Genomic DNA, 14,622 nt, shown 5'->3' with positions numbered 1-14,622 from the left:
CATTAGTATTTGTAAGGCGTCCATATCATATGAGGTGTCCTTTCTTTCGGATATGTCCGAAAGGTGGGATATTATACATAAATGAGCTGCGACTGTTAGATAATGTATTTTTCGCCACATATCCCAGTACCCAGCGGACTGGGAGTGCGACGGAGGGATTCAGACACTGCAGATGCTATTACCCTTTTTCGGATATACACGATTTTACTTCCGGTTCACCTAAATCCGTTGACCATTATAAGCTACCAGGTTCTCTCAGTCATTCATCAACCAAATCGTCACGTATTACGAAGTCATCGTCAAACCTCAAAGTCTGTGTTGTTTCCACCTGAGATATAATTCCACTTTCTCCAGAGTCTTCTAAGCTAGTTATTTCCATACAGAGACTGAAAAATATCGGATACAAGCTGAAATCGCGTATCACTACCATCCTAACTACTGCTTCCCTTTCAAATCCTTCCAATCTTATAAATGCAGTCTGATTTCCATCCAAGTTGCATTTTACATTATGCTCCCCGTATTTCATATATCTGTACTGGAATTTCAGAGAATGAATTCCTGTCAACATTGTCAGAAGCTTTCACTAAATCAATAAAGGCTTCAATTGTAGGTGTCTTTTTCTTCACCCTATCTACACTTGCTTCAGTATTTAAGTTAGTAGCATTAACAATGTATCATAATTATACGTACTTCTGCGTATTATCATTTGTCGAATATCCGCTGTAATATGTTAAACTGTTAAGAAAATAACAGGACGTTAAGGTTTACACAACTCGTCCTATCCAAAAGGTCCACAATGAAGTAGTCAGACAGTATGAAGAACTATCAAATGTTCGCAGCTAGTGCATACAGTTATTAAATTTTTCTTGATGTAGTGAACATTCTATTGACTCAAAATCTGTACGCATACACTATCACTTCAGTCTTGTTGTAAATACACTGGCATTTAATTCTTTGTCTTTAAACTTCGAGAAAACACACAACATGTAGTTTAGAACTTTTAAGAACTAACCGCCAGTATACGCCTGAAGTATGACGACAAACAGATAGAAGAAATTGACAATGTTAAATTCTTGGGATAACAATATCGTAATTAGTTAAACTGGAAGGAGGATACGGCAGAACAGCCGAATCGATTAAACAAATTTCTATTTCGATTGTAAATGTTGTCAAGCATAGGTGATATAAAAATAAAAAGAGCTAGACTACTACGCTTTCTTTCCTTCCATAATGTCACATAGCATTGGTTTCTGGGATAGCTCATCAAGCCGAGCTAAAATTTTTCTGGTCAAAAAACGTGTAATTAGAGTTATTTGTGGTGTGAGCTCAAGAATACCCTGGCGAGTCCTATTTGAGGAACTAGGGATACCAACCACTGCTTCGCAACATATTTACTTCATAATGAAATTTGTCTTAAAATATATACCTTTTTGAAGCCTACAGTTCAGTTCATTGAACCAAGACAAGAAATTAGAATAATCTTAACAAAGATTTAGTCACGTACTTTAGTCGAGAAAGGTGTACATTATTGAAGAACACATGTTTTCAGTAATTTTCCAGCAGCCATAAAGAGCTTAACTACTAACATATTTCAGTTTAAGAGAAGTCTAAAGGATTTATTGACTGCCAAATTCAACTCCACTGATGAATTTCGTAGTAGAACCAGCTGACGTGTATATGTTATTAATAACATCAAATAATCCGAGTATAATTACGAGAATCTTACTTCTTTGGAAAGTGCAGTAACGTAATCATTATAAATAAGTGTTGTTAAACGATTTTTCTATTGATCATGTATGGCTACCATAGCCCAGGAACCTAAGGGCGTAGAACATTAACATTTTTTGTGATAAGTTAATTTTCACGTTTTACATATTTTTTTAGTATTCCAGATACACTTACATCTGTGGAAAGTACGTTCCTATTTCTCTGGTTTTATTGTGTAGTCTTGTTTTTCAGACTCCTGGAGGACCTCCTCACCATGGATCTGATAGAACCTAATTTAGTTTATTCCATTTCAATAGTAAATACCAAGCTTAGAATTCTTCTGAAAATGACAGTTTGGTTTCCGCCAGATAGATATCAACAAATTTTCATAATTGTATAGGTTAATAATATTGTCGAGTAATTTGTAATCATGTCTGCTTCTGTAGCAGTGTGTCTCACTGCCATGTGTAGGACACTGGTACGATTCCGGGGGCGGCTAGGGACGTTTGGTTGGTAAGAAGTGTGACTATACTTGAATAGATAACGGCTCCAAAGTCTGGAAAGCCGACAATGCCTGGAAGAGCGGTGGGCAGATCTCACGCCCCTCCACACCACATCACATGACGTCACATGCCAGAGGATGACATGGCGGTGGGTCGGCTTCGCGAGGTCCTCTGGACCTGACAGTGGAGTTACTTAGCTGGATAGTTAATCTGTAATCACACTCCCTTTTACCTGATATGAGATATTAGAATTTGCCTCTAGCGACTCCCGCCTACCAGATACGGAATCCACATGCGCATTTATCGACACCTTTTTCTGAACGCGGCGTGTGCTGAGTGCGAACAGCTTCTATCCAATGTGACTTTCACAAAACTGCCGCTAGCTGCCTAGCTCAGGTCACCGCATTTTTATGTGAAGCAGATACAAAGTTTGTGTTTGTTATATGCGGACCCCGCAGCGCTTGTGCAACTTTGATATGGCGGCAAACATGCGACCAGAGCGCCGCGCAGAACAATGCAGCCCCATCTCTCTCAAAGGCCGCGGGTGGACCCACGATCCGTCAAGTCGGCAAACACTGGCCTCAGACAATGGGCGCCGCGCTGCTGCAAGTTCTGCGAGATGGCCACGGGATGCTATATGCGCCGGAGGCCCGTGCAATTATTAAACCTCTTCATAAGAAAGGTGACAAGAAAGACATCTATAATTACCATATAATTACCCTACTGACGTCTTTATCAAAAATATATGCAAAATTGACCCACTGAAGAGTGGTCTTACATTTAAGTAAAAACAATTTACTTAGAAGATCACACTTAGGTTTCAGTATGGGTTACTCAACTGAGAATGCCATTCACACATCCACCCATCAAATATTACAAACCTTAAATAATAACATATCACCAGTTTGTACTATTTGTGATCTTTCCAAAGCGTTTGATTGTGTAGATTATGTTGCACTCATACAGAAGCTTTATGGAATTGACAGCTTTACACACAACTGGTTTGGATAATTCTTAACAAATGGAATGTAAAAAGGTTGTGCTGCATACTTCAGGCAATGTTGGAAAGGAAGAAAATTTTAGTGAATCATGAGGAATCGCAAAGGGAGTCTCACAGTGATCAAGTTTGGGTTCACACCTATTCCTTGTATATGTTAATGACCTCCCACTTAACATTCAACAAGCATAATTGGTACTTTTTTGCAATCGCTACTGGTGTTATAAAATGTCGCACTACAGAGAAAGCAAGAAGAGAGATTGTTAATGATGTTTTACTCAGAATCATTAAGTGGGTATCTGAAAGTGGACTATCCCGAAATTTTGAGGAAGCACATTATATTTAATTGGGTACAACAAATAGTCATACGAACAATAGATGCAGCGCATGAACAGGAGTCAGTAAAATTTTTGGGTGCTCATATTGATGAAAACTTCAACTGGAAGAAGCATAGAGCTGACGGTTTCATACAATTAATTTCGCCCACTTATGATCTTCGTGTAATTGGTAGAATTCCATTTGAACTACTGATAGCCTTGGGAGACAACCATGACAAAACCTCTTCATCTGATGAGCAAGATGTATTAGGCAGGCGAAATACCCTCAGACTTCAAGAAGAATGCAGTAATTCCAATCCCAAGGAAAGCAGGTGTTGACATGTGTGAAAATTACCGAACAATCAAGTCATGCTTTCAAAATACTGACACGAATTATTTACTAAGGAATGGAAAAACTGGTAGAAACCGACCTCGGGGAAGATCAGTTTGGATTCCGTAGAAATGTTGGAACACGCGAGGCACTGCTGACCTTACGACTTATCTTAGAAGATAGGTTAAGGAAAAGAAAATCTACCTTTCTAGCATTTGTAGACTCAGAAAAACCTTTTGACAATGTCGACTGGTATACTCTCTTTCAAATTCTGACTGTGGTAGATGTAAAGCACAGGGAGCGAAAGGCAATTTACAATTTGTGCAGCGACCAGATAGCTGTTATAAGAGTCGAGTTCAGAAAAGAAAAGCAGTGTTTGAAAAGACAGTGAGACAGGGTTGTAGCCTGTCCACTATGTTATTCAATCTGTACATTGAGCAAGCAGTAAAGGAAACAAAAGAAAAATTAGGAGTAGGAATTCAAATCCATGGAGAAGAAGTAAAAACGTTTAGGTTTGCCGATGACATTGTAATTCTATTAGAGATAGCAAACGACCTGGAAGAGCAGCTGAATGGAATAGACAGTGTTTTGAAAGGAGAATATAAGATGAACATCAACAAAAGCAAAAGCGAGGATAATGGAATGTAGTCGAATTAAATCGGGTTATGCTAAGGGAACTAGATTAGGATATGAGACGCTTAAAGTAGTAAATGAGTTTTGCTATTTGGGGAGCAAAATAACTGATGCTTGTCGAAGTAGAGAGGATATAAAATGTAGAACGTTTCTGAAGAAGAGAAATTAACATCGAGTATAGATGAAAGCGTCAGGAAAGTATTTGTAAGGAGTGTAGCCGTGTATGGAAGTGAAAGATGGAGGATAAATAGTTTAGAAAAGAAGAGAATAGAAGCTTTCGAAATGTGGTGCTGCAGAAGAATGCTAACGATTCGATGGGTAATCACGTAACGAATGAGGAGGTACTGAATAGAATTGGAAAGAAGAGGGATTTGTGGCACAACCTGACTAGAAGAAGGGATCGGATAATAAGACACATTATGAGGCATCAAGGGATCATTAGTTTAGTACTGGAGGGAAGCGTTGAGGGTAGAAATCGCAGAGGGAATCCAAGAGTTGAATACACTAAGCAGATTCAGAAGGATGTAGGTTGCAGTAATTACTCGGAGATGAAGAAGCTTGCACAGGATAGAGTAGCATGGAGAGCTGCGTCAAACCAGTCTCTGGACTGAAGACCACAACAACAACATATCTGAAACCTCCGGGCAGATTGAAACTGTGTGCCGGACCGAGACTCGAACTCGCGACCTTTACCTTTAGCGGGCAAGTGCTCTACCAACTGAGCTACGCAAGCACGACTCACGCGCTCTCCTCACAGCTTTACTTCCGCCGGTACCTCGTCTCCTACCTTCCAAACTTTACAGAAGCTCTCCTGCGAACCTTGCAGGACTAGCACTGCTGAAAGAAAGGATATTGCAGAGACGTGGCTTAGCCACAGCTGTGTAGAGTTCTGTGTAGGTAGCAGTTACGTGACTTTATTTCGGTGATTACAAAATGGAGTCGAATGTATGCAGTGGGTAGCCGAGGCAGCTAGTTCATGGCGATTCGGTCAACCAAGTAAATGAATGTACTGAACATGCTGCAAACCACTACAGGGAGCCTGTGTGTCCGAATTCTCATCTAGTGTGGCACAATGGCGTTACGATAGAAAAATGAGTCACACAGAAGAGGATTTGGTGGTCTGTTGGATTGATGTTAGTTTCATATACTTATAGTATGGGTTCGATTCCAACTTTTGCTGATGATTTTTGATAGGGAGAGACAAATACTATACTCTTCTGGTTACTCCAAATGAAGAAGGTATAATGGCATTGTGGTCTGAAATTCACGTTAAACAAGATATTCCTTCTCCACCAAGTAGACGTAAGGTTACACCACAATAAAGTTAGGAGTGGCGACATGTAGAAACTGTCACCAGTAACCTTATTTATTTCTAGTGACGAAACAAACGCTATGTAGGGTGACAGGACACTTATTCCATCTTTTATTTGAGCTTCTGCATGTCGATAAAATTTGTTCTGAACTAGGAACGCAACTGAGACATCCCTTAACGCGGGATTTCATCCCTTCGTGACAATACAGCTCGACTACAATTTGTTGTTTGTTCAAAACTGCAGATTCCTCAACATCTCCACATACTGTGCGTGAATGGGTTCTAATCCTGGCCCGGCACTAAAGTTTTCATTATGTATTATCAAGCTCTAGCATGAGAACATCTATCTGCTGGTGGATAATAATTTTGATTTATGATGTGTTTTGATTCGTTGTCAACACTAGCGATATCTGACGTTTTTGACTCCCAGTGAGACACAGAACTATTTACGAGATCACTGTATAAGTTCAAGGATGTTATTACGAGATGCTGGTGGGGAGAAATTCGGTAGCTGACGTCTCTTTGTGTGTAGTCAACAACGATATGTGTGGGGATCTATTCCCAGTCAGCACTGAACTCTTCATCATATTATTTATAGTTCAAACATGCTCACATGTCGCTGCTGGTGTAACAAACCCATATTTAACGTTCGTTTTCTCTAGAATATAACAGCGATAGGTGCCGGGTTGGAGTCCTGGGAAGGAAAAAATTAATGTTTCGTCTCGCCATTTCAAATAAAACATCTAGCAACTGCCGAGAAAATCCGATATGTCACAGTTGATTGTGCTTCGATAACAGTCCGGTTAGGTTCTAGGCTCGAATCCCAGTCCAACACAAAGTTTTACCTCACGGCATCTCAAGTAAGTTACCTGTGAAGAAGCAATATTTAACATCTCTCGTAGTTCGTTAACAGGGACAATAGATACTGGATAGGAATTCGCGCCCATTAAAAATGTTTGCGTTATGTAATTTAAAGTTGATATTTGCTAACTGATACTATCTAAAATCGAGGTATATCACTCTCTGTATGCCTAGTCAGGAATGACTGTTAGTTTTCGTCAGTCACGAAATCTTTGCTTAGTCTGCCTGACATGGGTTTGAATCCATATGCAGAACGAGACGGTTCGTCGTGTCATTTGAAGTTCATACATATTCTCAAGTAGGTGTTCGTGAATGACTCAAATTTTTAGTGTCATTTTGTGTTAAACAGTAAGTACGGACGTTACTTTGAAGAGGAAATCATGAATACGACGAACTTACTACGTGGAACATCTATCTGACGTAATAATGAGAGTGGTAACATTTCAGGTATGTCATTTATTGTAATAAATGTGAGCGTACAAGTCTTAAGGACAGTCTTATCTCTGATAAGGTGTTCCCTGATATTTGAAGTATCGTGGTATTTCTTTACATCTTGAGTTACTGCGATACAGAGCAGTGTTTCCTAGTGGTATACAGCTGCGTTATGCGGGTTTCATGCGAATATGGCGAAATGCAATTCAGGTCGTTCGGATTCTTTTGAGGATGACTCTACATAGATCAGATTGCGACTGTAAGAGTCAAAGGAGATGAATGTAAGCAGTGGTTGTGAAGGGTTTTCGACAGCCTTATTTACTATACTAGATACTACACGATCTATACTTCGAGCAAGCTGTAAAGGAAAATGAGGAGAAATTTGAAAAGAGAATTGAGCTACAATGAGAAATATTAAAAATTTTGAGGTTTGCGATGTCATTGTAATTCTCTCAGACACGATTAAGAAATTAGAAAATCAATTTAAGGGAGTAGATTTTGTCTTGAAAAAGAGATAATGACATAAATATCATCAAAGTAAAACAAGGCTAAACGAATATAATCAAATTAAATCAGGTATCGGTGAGAAATTAGATTAGAAAATGAGATGCTTAAACTAGTAAACGAGATTTGCTAATGGGCAGCAAAATAACCGAAGACTTGAAGAAGTAGAGAGAATGTGAAACACTGAATGGAAAAAGCAAGAATATCGTTTCTGAAAAAGAGAAATCTAATGTATGTGTAAGTGTTACGAATTCTTTTCTGAAGGTATTTGTCTGGATGATAGCGTTGTACGTAAGTGAGTCATTTATGTAAACGGTGCCCTCAAGAAGAAAACAGAAACTTCCTAAATGCGACGTTACAGAAGAACACTTAAGGTTAGACAGGCACCTCCGAAATTGGTTAAGATGTGCTGAGCATATTGGGGAGGAAAAAATCATAGCATTTCTTAAAGACAGAAGCGGTTAACAGCAAACATGTTGAGTCATGATGAATAAATAGTCATATTGGCAATTTTGGGATGCGATAGGTGGAAAGGGAGGGGCAGGTACAATATAGAAGTAGACTGATGCTTGGCTACAGTAAGCATGTTTAAATGACTGTAAATTTCATTAATTATGGAGCGTTGAATGGGCTAGAAGAGGACAGGCCAGGGAGCTGCAACATATCAGGCTGACCGCTGAAGACTGCAAAAACAACAAATATATATCCCTTAATCGTCCCAAGTGTAATAACTCAAATTAATTTTGCTTACAGTCGATTGGGTATTCGAAGTCCATAGGATTATTGATTGGAAATTTCCAGATTTTTGGATATCAAATAAGTAAATAGACTTGTCCATTCGTTTAATAATTTATCTGTTTTGGCGAGTCACAGCCAAGTGTGATAGTCTAAATGATGAATTTCACCTTTTTTCGTTCTTTTACTTTCTTTTGGACGCTGTTACCTTTGGCTCTGTGGCTATTTTCAAGTGATTCGTTATGTTCCTATGATAATTTGCCGCATGTCAAAAACATCATGTGTCAAAAACATCATGTGTCAAGAATATCACACTTCCTGGCAGATTGAAACCGTGTGCCGGACCGAGACTCGAACTCGGGATCTTTGCCTTTCGCGGGCAAGTCCTCTACCAACTGAGCTCCCCAAGCACGACTCACGCCCCTTCCTCACAGCTTTAATTCCGCCACTACCTCGTCTCCTACCTTCCAAACTTCACAGAAGCTCTCCTGGTTCGCAGGAAGGTAGTGGCGGAATTAAAGCTGTGAGGACGCGGCGTGCGTGAGTCGTGCTTGGGTAGCTCAGTTGGTAGAGCACTTGCCCGCGAAAGGCAAAGGTCCCGAGCTCGAGTCTCGGTCCGGCACACCGTTTTAATCTGCCAGTAAGTTTCATATCCCCGCACACTTCGCTGTAGAGTGATAATTTCATTTAAGAATATCACAGTTAAGAACATCACACATAAGAAAGTCACGTGTAATTTACAGTACACTAAACATCATGTCAACACCACTCAACAATGATGAGCGAGAACACGTGGTGCTATAAGAAAGTATATAAGCCGAGCAGAGATGAATGGGGAATCATTTTAGCGGCAATAAAAACATGCAACGTCCGAACAGGCCGTGAAAGCCCAACGGTAACCGACCAGCCGCCGTGTCATCCTCAGACGTTAGGCGTCATCAGATGCGCTTACGGAGGGGCATGCGGTCAGTAAAACGCTCTCCCAGCTGTTGTCAGCCAAGTAGCTCCTCAACGGGCCTCACAAGGGCTGAGTGAACCCCGCCTGCCAACAACACTCGCCAGACCCGAAGGGAGACCCATCCAAGTGCTAGCCAAGCCCGTCAGCGCTTATGGTTCAAATGGCTCTGAGCACTATGGGACTCAACTGCTGAGGTCATTAGTCCCCTAGAACTTAGAACTAGTTAAACCTAACTAACCTAAGGACATCACACACATCCATGCCCGAGGCAGGATTCGAACCTGCGACCGTAGCGGTCTTGCGGTTCCAGACTGCAGCGCCTTTAACCGCACGGCCACTTCGGCCGGCGTCAGCGCTTAACTACGGTGATCTAACTGAAAGCGGTGTTAACCACAGCGGCAAGGCTGTTGGCGTTCTAGCGACAATACGGATCAAAAAATGGGAAAATCCACTATGTTAACCAACTCCGACAAAGGATAGATTGTTATCGACCACCACATGGGATCAAGCATTTCGTAAACGGCGTGCTACTGTTGTGAATATCTATGAAATGTGGTTGAAGAACGGTGAAAGAACAAGAAAGTGACAAGGTATTGAACGCACACGTCTCAGAATGAAGGTCAGAGGCTTGGCCACTCTGTATTGTAGGACAGACGACTATCGGTGGCAGATCTGGTGACAGAGTATAAACCTGGTGCAGGTACAAGTGTTTCGGTGCATACCGTTCAGCATACATTGTTGAACGTGGGGCTCTGTGTTGGACGAGCCATAAGTGTTCTCATGTTGATCTAACGACACAGTTTGTTATGGCTGCAGTGGGCACTGGATTATCACATTAGATCGTGGTTCAATAGAAACGTGTCTGATTAATGACGTATTTTCGTCGATGGTCGTATCCGCATACACTGCCCTACAGGAAAACGAAAGTTGGAAACATTCACCGCGTCATGATTGCAAGCTGATGGACGCAGTATTACAATAAGAGAGACATTCATTGGGCTTCCAAGGAATCTGTGGTAGAAATCTAACCTGTGGAGTACGTGATCATTATTATGAAGAACCTTCATCTCTTTAAGCTTGTCCTCCGTGACGCTGGTGGATCAGTGGTTTGAGAATTATGACAGTGAACTCACGTTGATGTATTGATAAATCCACCTGATCGGGACCCTGGGACATTGTAATTTCCCTGGAATAAATGTTCAATGGTAACTGAGGTTTAAATGTGGCTTTATTAATTTGCTTAGCAATAATTAAAATATGTCCAAAATACATATTATTTCGACTGAGGTATGATTTAAAATACTTTTATTTTACTGTCAAACAAAATGATAACGTTAAGGGAGGACGTAGGCAAAATTGGTCAAAAGTGATAAAAAAAATTTTTGCCACCAGGTAGTTCTGTAGCGCGTTAGAAATGCTTTCTCCAGTTTTCAAAAATTAATTCTAACTGCAAATGATAAAAAAGCTGTCTTGTTTAAATCACTGCGCAGTGCCACGCCCACTTTTCTAGACGACACTCTTCTTGTTTGAGATGTTTTATTACTTCCTGCTGTCATAAAAGCATCGGAAGAATATAGAACGCTGTGAGCCCGTTTACGTCGTGTTATGTTTGCCTTCCGCAAGCTATCTTTGGGAGCTGTTGTCTGTGGTGCATTTCAGTTCTGCTGTTAGTCCTAGAATTACGACTGTGTTCAAGCTTTTGTGTATGATTCACCGTTTAAAATGCCAAGATATGGTGTGATTCTTGAGTTTCTCCAGGCGTATTTGATAATAAAAATATCCACGGGTATGCTGCTCAGTTCCCTCTGAGCAGCCATAGCGTACGGATCTCGGTGCCGGCACGTTCACAGGAGCTCAGTCCGTCAGTTCACCTGATGATGGCGACATGTATGATCGCCGAAATATTGTGCCCGTTGGACACTATAGACCGGCAGCATACCCGTGGATATTTTGATTGCCAAGATATAGTGGTAAAGTGTTTAAGGAAGTGTTTCACCCAAGATACTTGGAAATGGTAGAGAGTTTCAGTCCACTAAAGGCGAAGTGAATAGTGGTCTTAGGATAACTGATTTGGAAATTATGTGTTCTATTATTAGAAATTAGTGTGCATGTGGTAACTGTGGGAGCAAATCTTTAAGATCATATGACAACAATGACAGAGATGGTATTTTGTGTAATATGCACTTATTTTGTGACAGCTGTCAAACTGACATACAGTTCAAAACATCAGCTGCTAAGAATTGGGTGTATAAAGCCAACATAAGATTCTGCTATGGGATGAGATGTGTTGGTATTGGAAGGGAAGGTAGCAATTTGTTTTGTGCAGTAATGAATTTGCCATCTCCGTCTGTCTCGTACTCAACACTAAACAATCATCTTATGAACGCCTTGGAAACAGAATGCAATAGCTCATTGTCAGCGACAGTGAAAGAGGCAGTTTTATTTATCAACATTCAGACAGAAGTAAATGACCCTTTGCCTTCTACAGGTCTATGTTTTTCATGTGATAGCACGTGGATGAGAAGGGGCCACATCTCCCTACACGGCGTTTCATCAGTTATAAGTGTTGACACAGGAAAAGTTTTGAATTTGCAGGTAATGTCCAAAGATTGCTCTATTTTTGCACAGAGGAAGACTTAGACAATAAGGAAGAAGAGAGAGAATGGCAAAGAAAACACAAAATAATGTGCAGCAAGAATTATGATGACACTAGTGGCATGGAGCCATCAAGCATGAAATTAATATTTTATCGGAGAAGAATGAGGCACGGGGTTAGATATGTGAACTATATTGGTGATGTAGATTCTAGTGCTTTTAAATCTGTAGTAGAAAGCAACATTGAAAAGCTAGAGTTTGTGGGACACATTCAGAAGCGGATGGGTGGGAGACTTCTGACCCTAAAAAGAGAACAGAAAGTTGTAAAACTCGACGATGGAAAGCCACTGTCAGTAACGACAGACTGGCAAAGAGATCCACAATTTGCAAAAATATTAAGGTTAAGCAATAAGGCAAAACAACGGAGGTAGTGAGGGCAATATTTTTTCACAAGTTGTCAACTGATGAGAAGCCAGTACATGAATTGTGTGATACATCCTGGTGCAAATATAAGCAGGCAAAAGCAGAAAACAAAACCTATTCACATAAACACAGCCGGACGCTGGTGGCCGAGCAGTTCTAGGCGCTTCAGTCTGAACTGCGCGACCGCTACGGTCGCAGGTTCGAATCCTGCCTCAGGCATGGATGTGTGCGATGTCCTTAGGTTAGTTAGGTTTAAGTAGTTCTAAGTTCTAGGCGACTGAGAACCTGAGATAAGTCCCATAGTGCTCAGAGCCATTTGAACATAAACACAGCATCCTGAAGCAGTCCTAAACACCATAAAGCAAACATTCCAGTTTCTAGCTCTTCCAGTTTTGTTAAACAAATGTATCCATGGTGGAACACAAAACCCGAGTGAGAGCTTCAACAGTCTCATTTGGAAGAGATAACCAAAAACAACATTTAGCTCATCTACTGTTGCTAAAAATTGTCACATATGATGCACGTCTGGTGTTTAATGATGGCAACATTGGAAGAATAAGGATCCTTACTGGAATAGGATCTGTTGCAGGTTGCTTCGCCGAGAAGCTATTGAAGAGGATAGATACTGTGCGTGTTGCACGTTCTGAACTGTCTGTGAAGGATACACTCATAAGGGCACGCCAGAAACATCAGATAAAAAGGAAACAGGTACATGAAGAGCAAGAAAACCAAGTGTATGGTTATGGTCAACATACTAGATTGTGGTGTAAATCCTTATAAAACCTTTATATGCATTTTCCGGAACTTTCATTTTTCAGTGTATAAGGAACATTTTCCTCTGAACCATTGGAGATAGAAAAGTGAAATATTCTGCAGACTTTGTTCATAGTATAACACAACTTCCTGTGGTACAAATATTTCGTAAGTGTATTTCTGTCAATATTATCTACTTTTCTATGAAACTGAGGTTACTTTCTTTCATATACAGAATTTTTTTTAAATAAAATGTAAGAGCTCTAAAACTGATCTTAAAAATCTATTCCACACGTTTGCTTATCTGATTGCTACGAATTACCTGCAATATCAAAGTTGTAAGCAAAGTAATTTTTGTGAAAATGTTCCTTGTGTGATAGCATCTTCTGTGAAAATTTCCAACAATGCCATGATATAATTATTTGAGAAAAAAAATTGAAAAAATTCCAGAATGTAGCCCATAGCGTAATTACTTCACATGCAAAATTTGGTTCTATTATCTTTCAAACACCAAAAAGTGTGTTAGATTATGTAAACACGTCCATTTTCTCCTACGTCTCCCCTGAAAAGTATAGGAGCGTCTGTTTCTCCGCATACAGTTTAGCAATGCGGGGTGTTGGCTCTTGAAATGATATTCATAGTTTCGAATGGCCATTTCTTATATCCAAGCATGTTTCAAGAAACGAGCTCTTCAATAACCGTGGCAGAACTGCTGAAGTTCTTATAATTCTGAGGCGTAGGAAATCCTCTTGCTACACTCTCCCCCCCACCCACTCCAGCCGCTCGCGGTTTGAAATCTTCTGCCGTATCAGGCTGCGCCTCAAACTTGTGGCGTTAGCACTCACGATCTAAAGAGCCAAGTCTCGTTGTGACCACCTGTGCCGGACTTCAAGTTATCGGAAAGCAGAGAACCATCGAAAACTCGGAAGTGTCATCAGTGGAGCCAGGAAAAGCGTGTAGAACTAGCAGTGCCCCGCAGTATTGACGAAGCTCCACAGCTCAAGTCTGGTGTTAAGTTTCAGGAATTTTGTGTATCTAAACATGGAACACACATTACCATTTATAGTTCGCAGTTAATTAATAGTTCACACGGCAGAACCGTACTAACGTAGCGTTGTTTGACCATCGCACACACTCCCGTATGGACGACATACCTAGTAATAGGCATCCCGGACGTAGAGAAACAACTGAAACAGTTGAAAATAAATAAGTCGCCATGTCCAGATTGAATGGTTCAAATGGCTCTGAGCACTATGGGACTCAACTTCTAAGGTCATCAGTCCCCTAGAACTTAGAACTACTTAAACCTAACTAACCTAAGGACATCACACACATCCATGCCCGAGGCAGGATTCGAACCTGCGACCGTAGCGGCCATGCGGTTCCAGACTGAAGCGCCTTTAACTGCTTGGCCACACCGGCCGGCCCAGATTGAATACCTATTCGGTTTTACAAAGAACATTCTACAACAGAGTTCCCTTACTTAGCCTGATTCTACCGAGATTCTCTCGCCCGGTGCAAAGTCTCAAGCTCAGGTGACTAATGTATATAAGGAAGGTAA

The sequence above is a fragment of the Schistocerca serialis genome, chromosome 8, assembly GCF_023864345.2.
Source record: "Schistocerca serialis cubense isolate TAMUIC-IGC-003099 chromosome 8, iqSchSeri2.2, whole genome shotgun sequence".
Classification (NCBI taxonomy): domain Eukaryota; kingdom Metazoa; phylum Arthropoda; class Insecta; order Orthoptera; family Acrididae; genus Schistocerca; species Schistocerca serialis.
Note: the sequence above shows the minus strand (reverse complement) of the source record.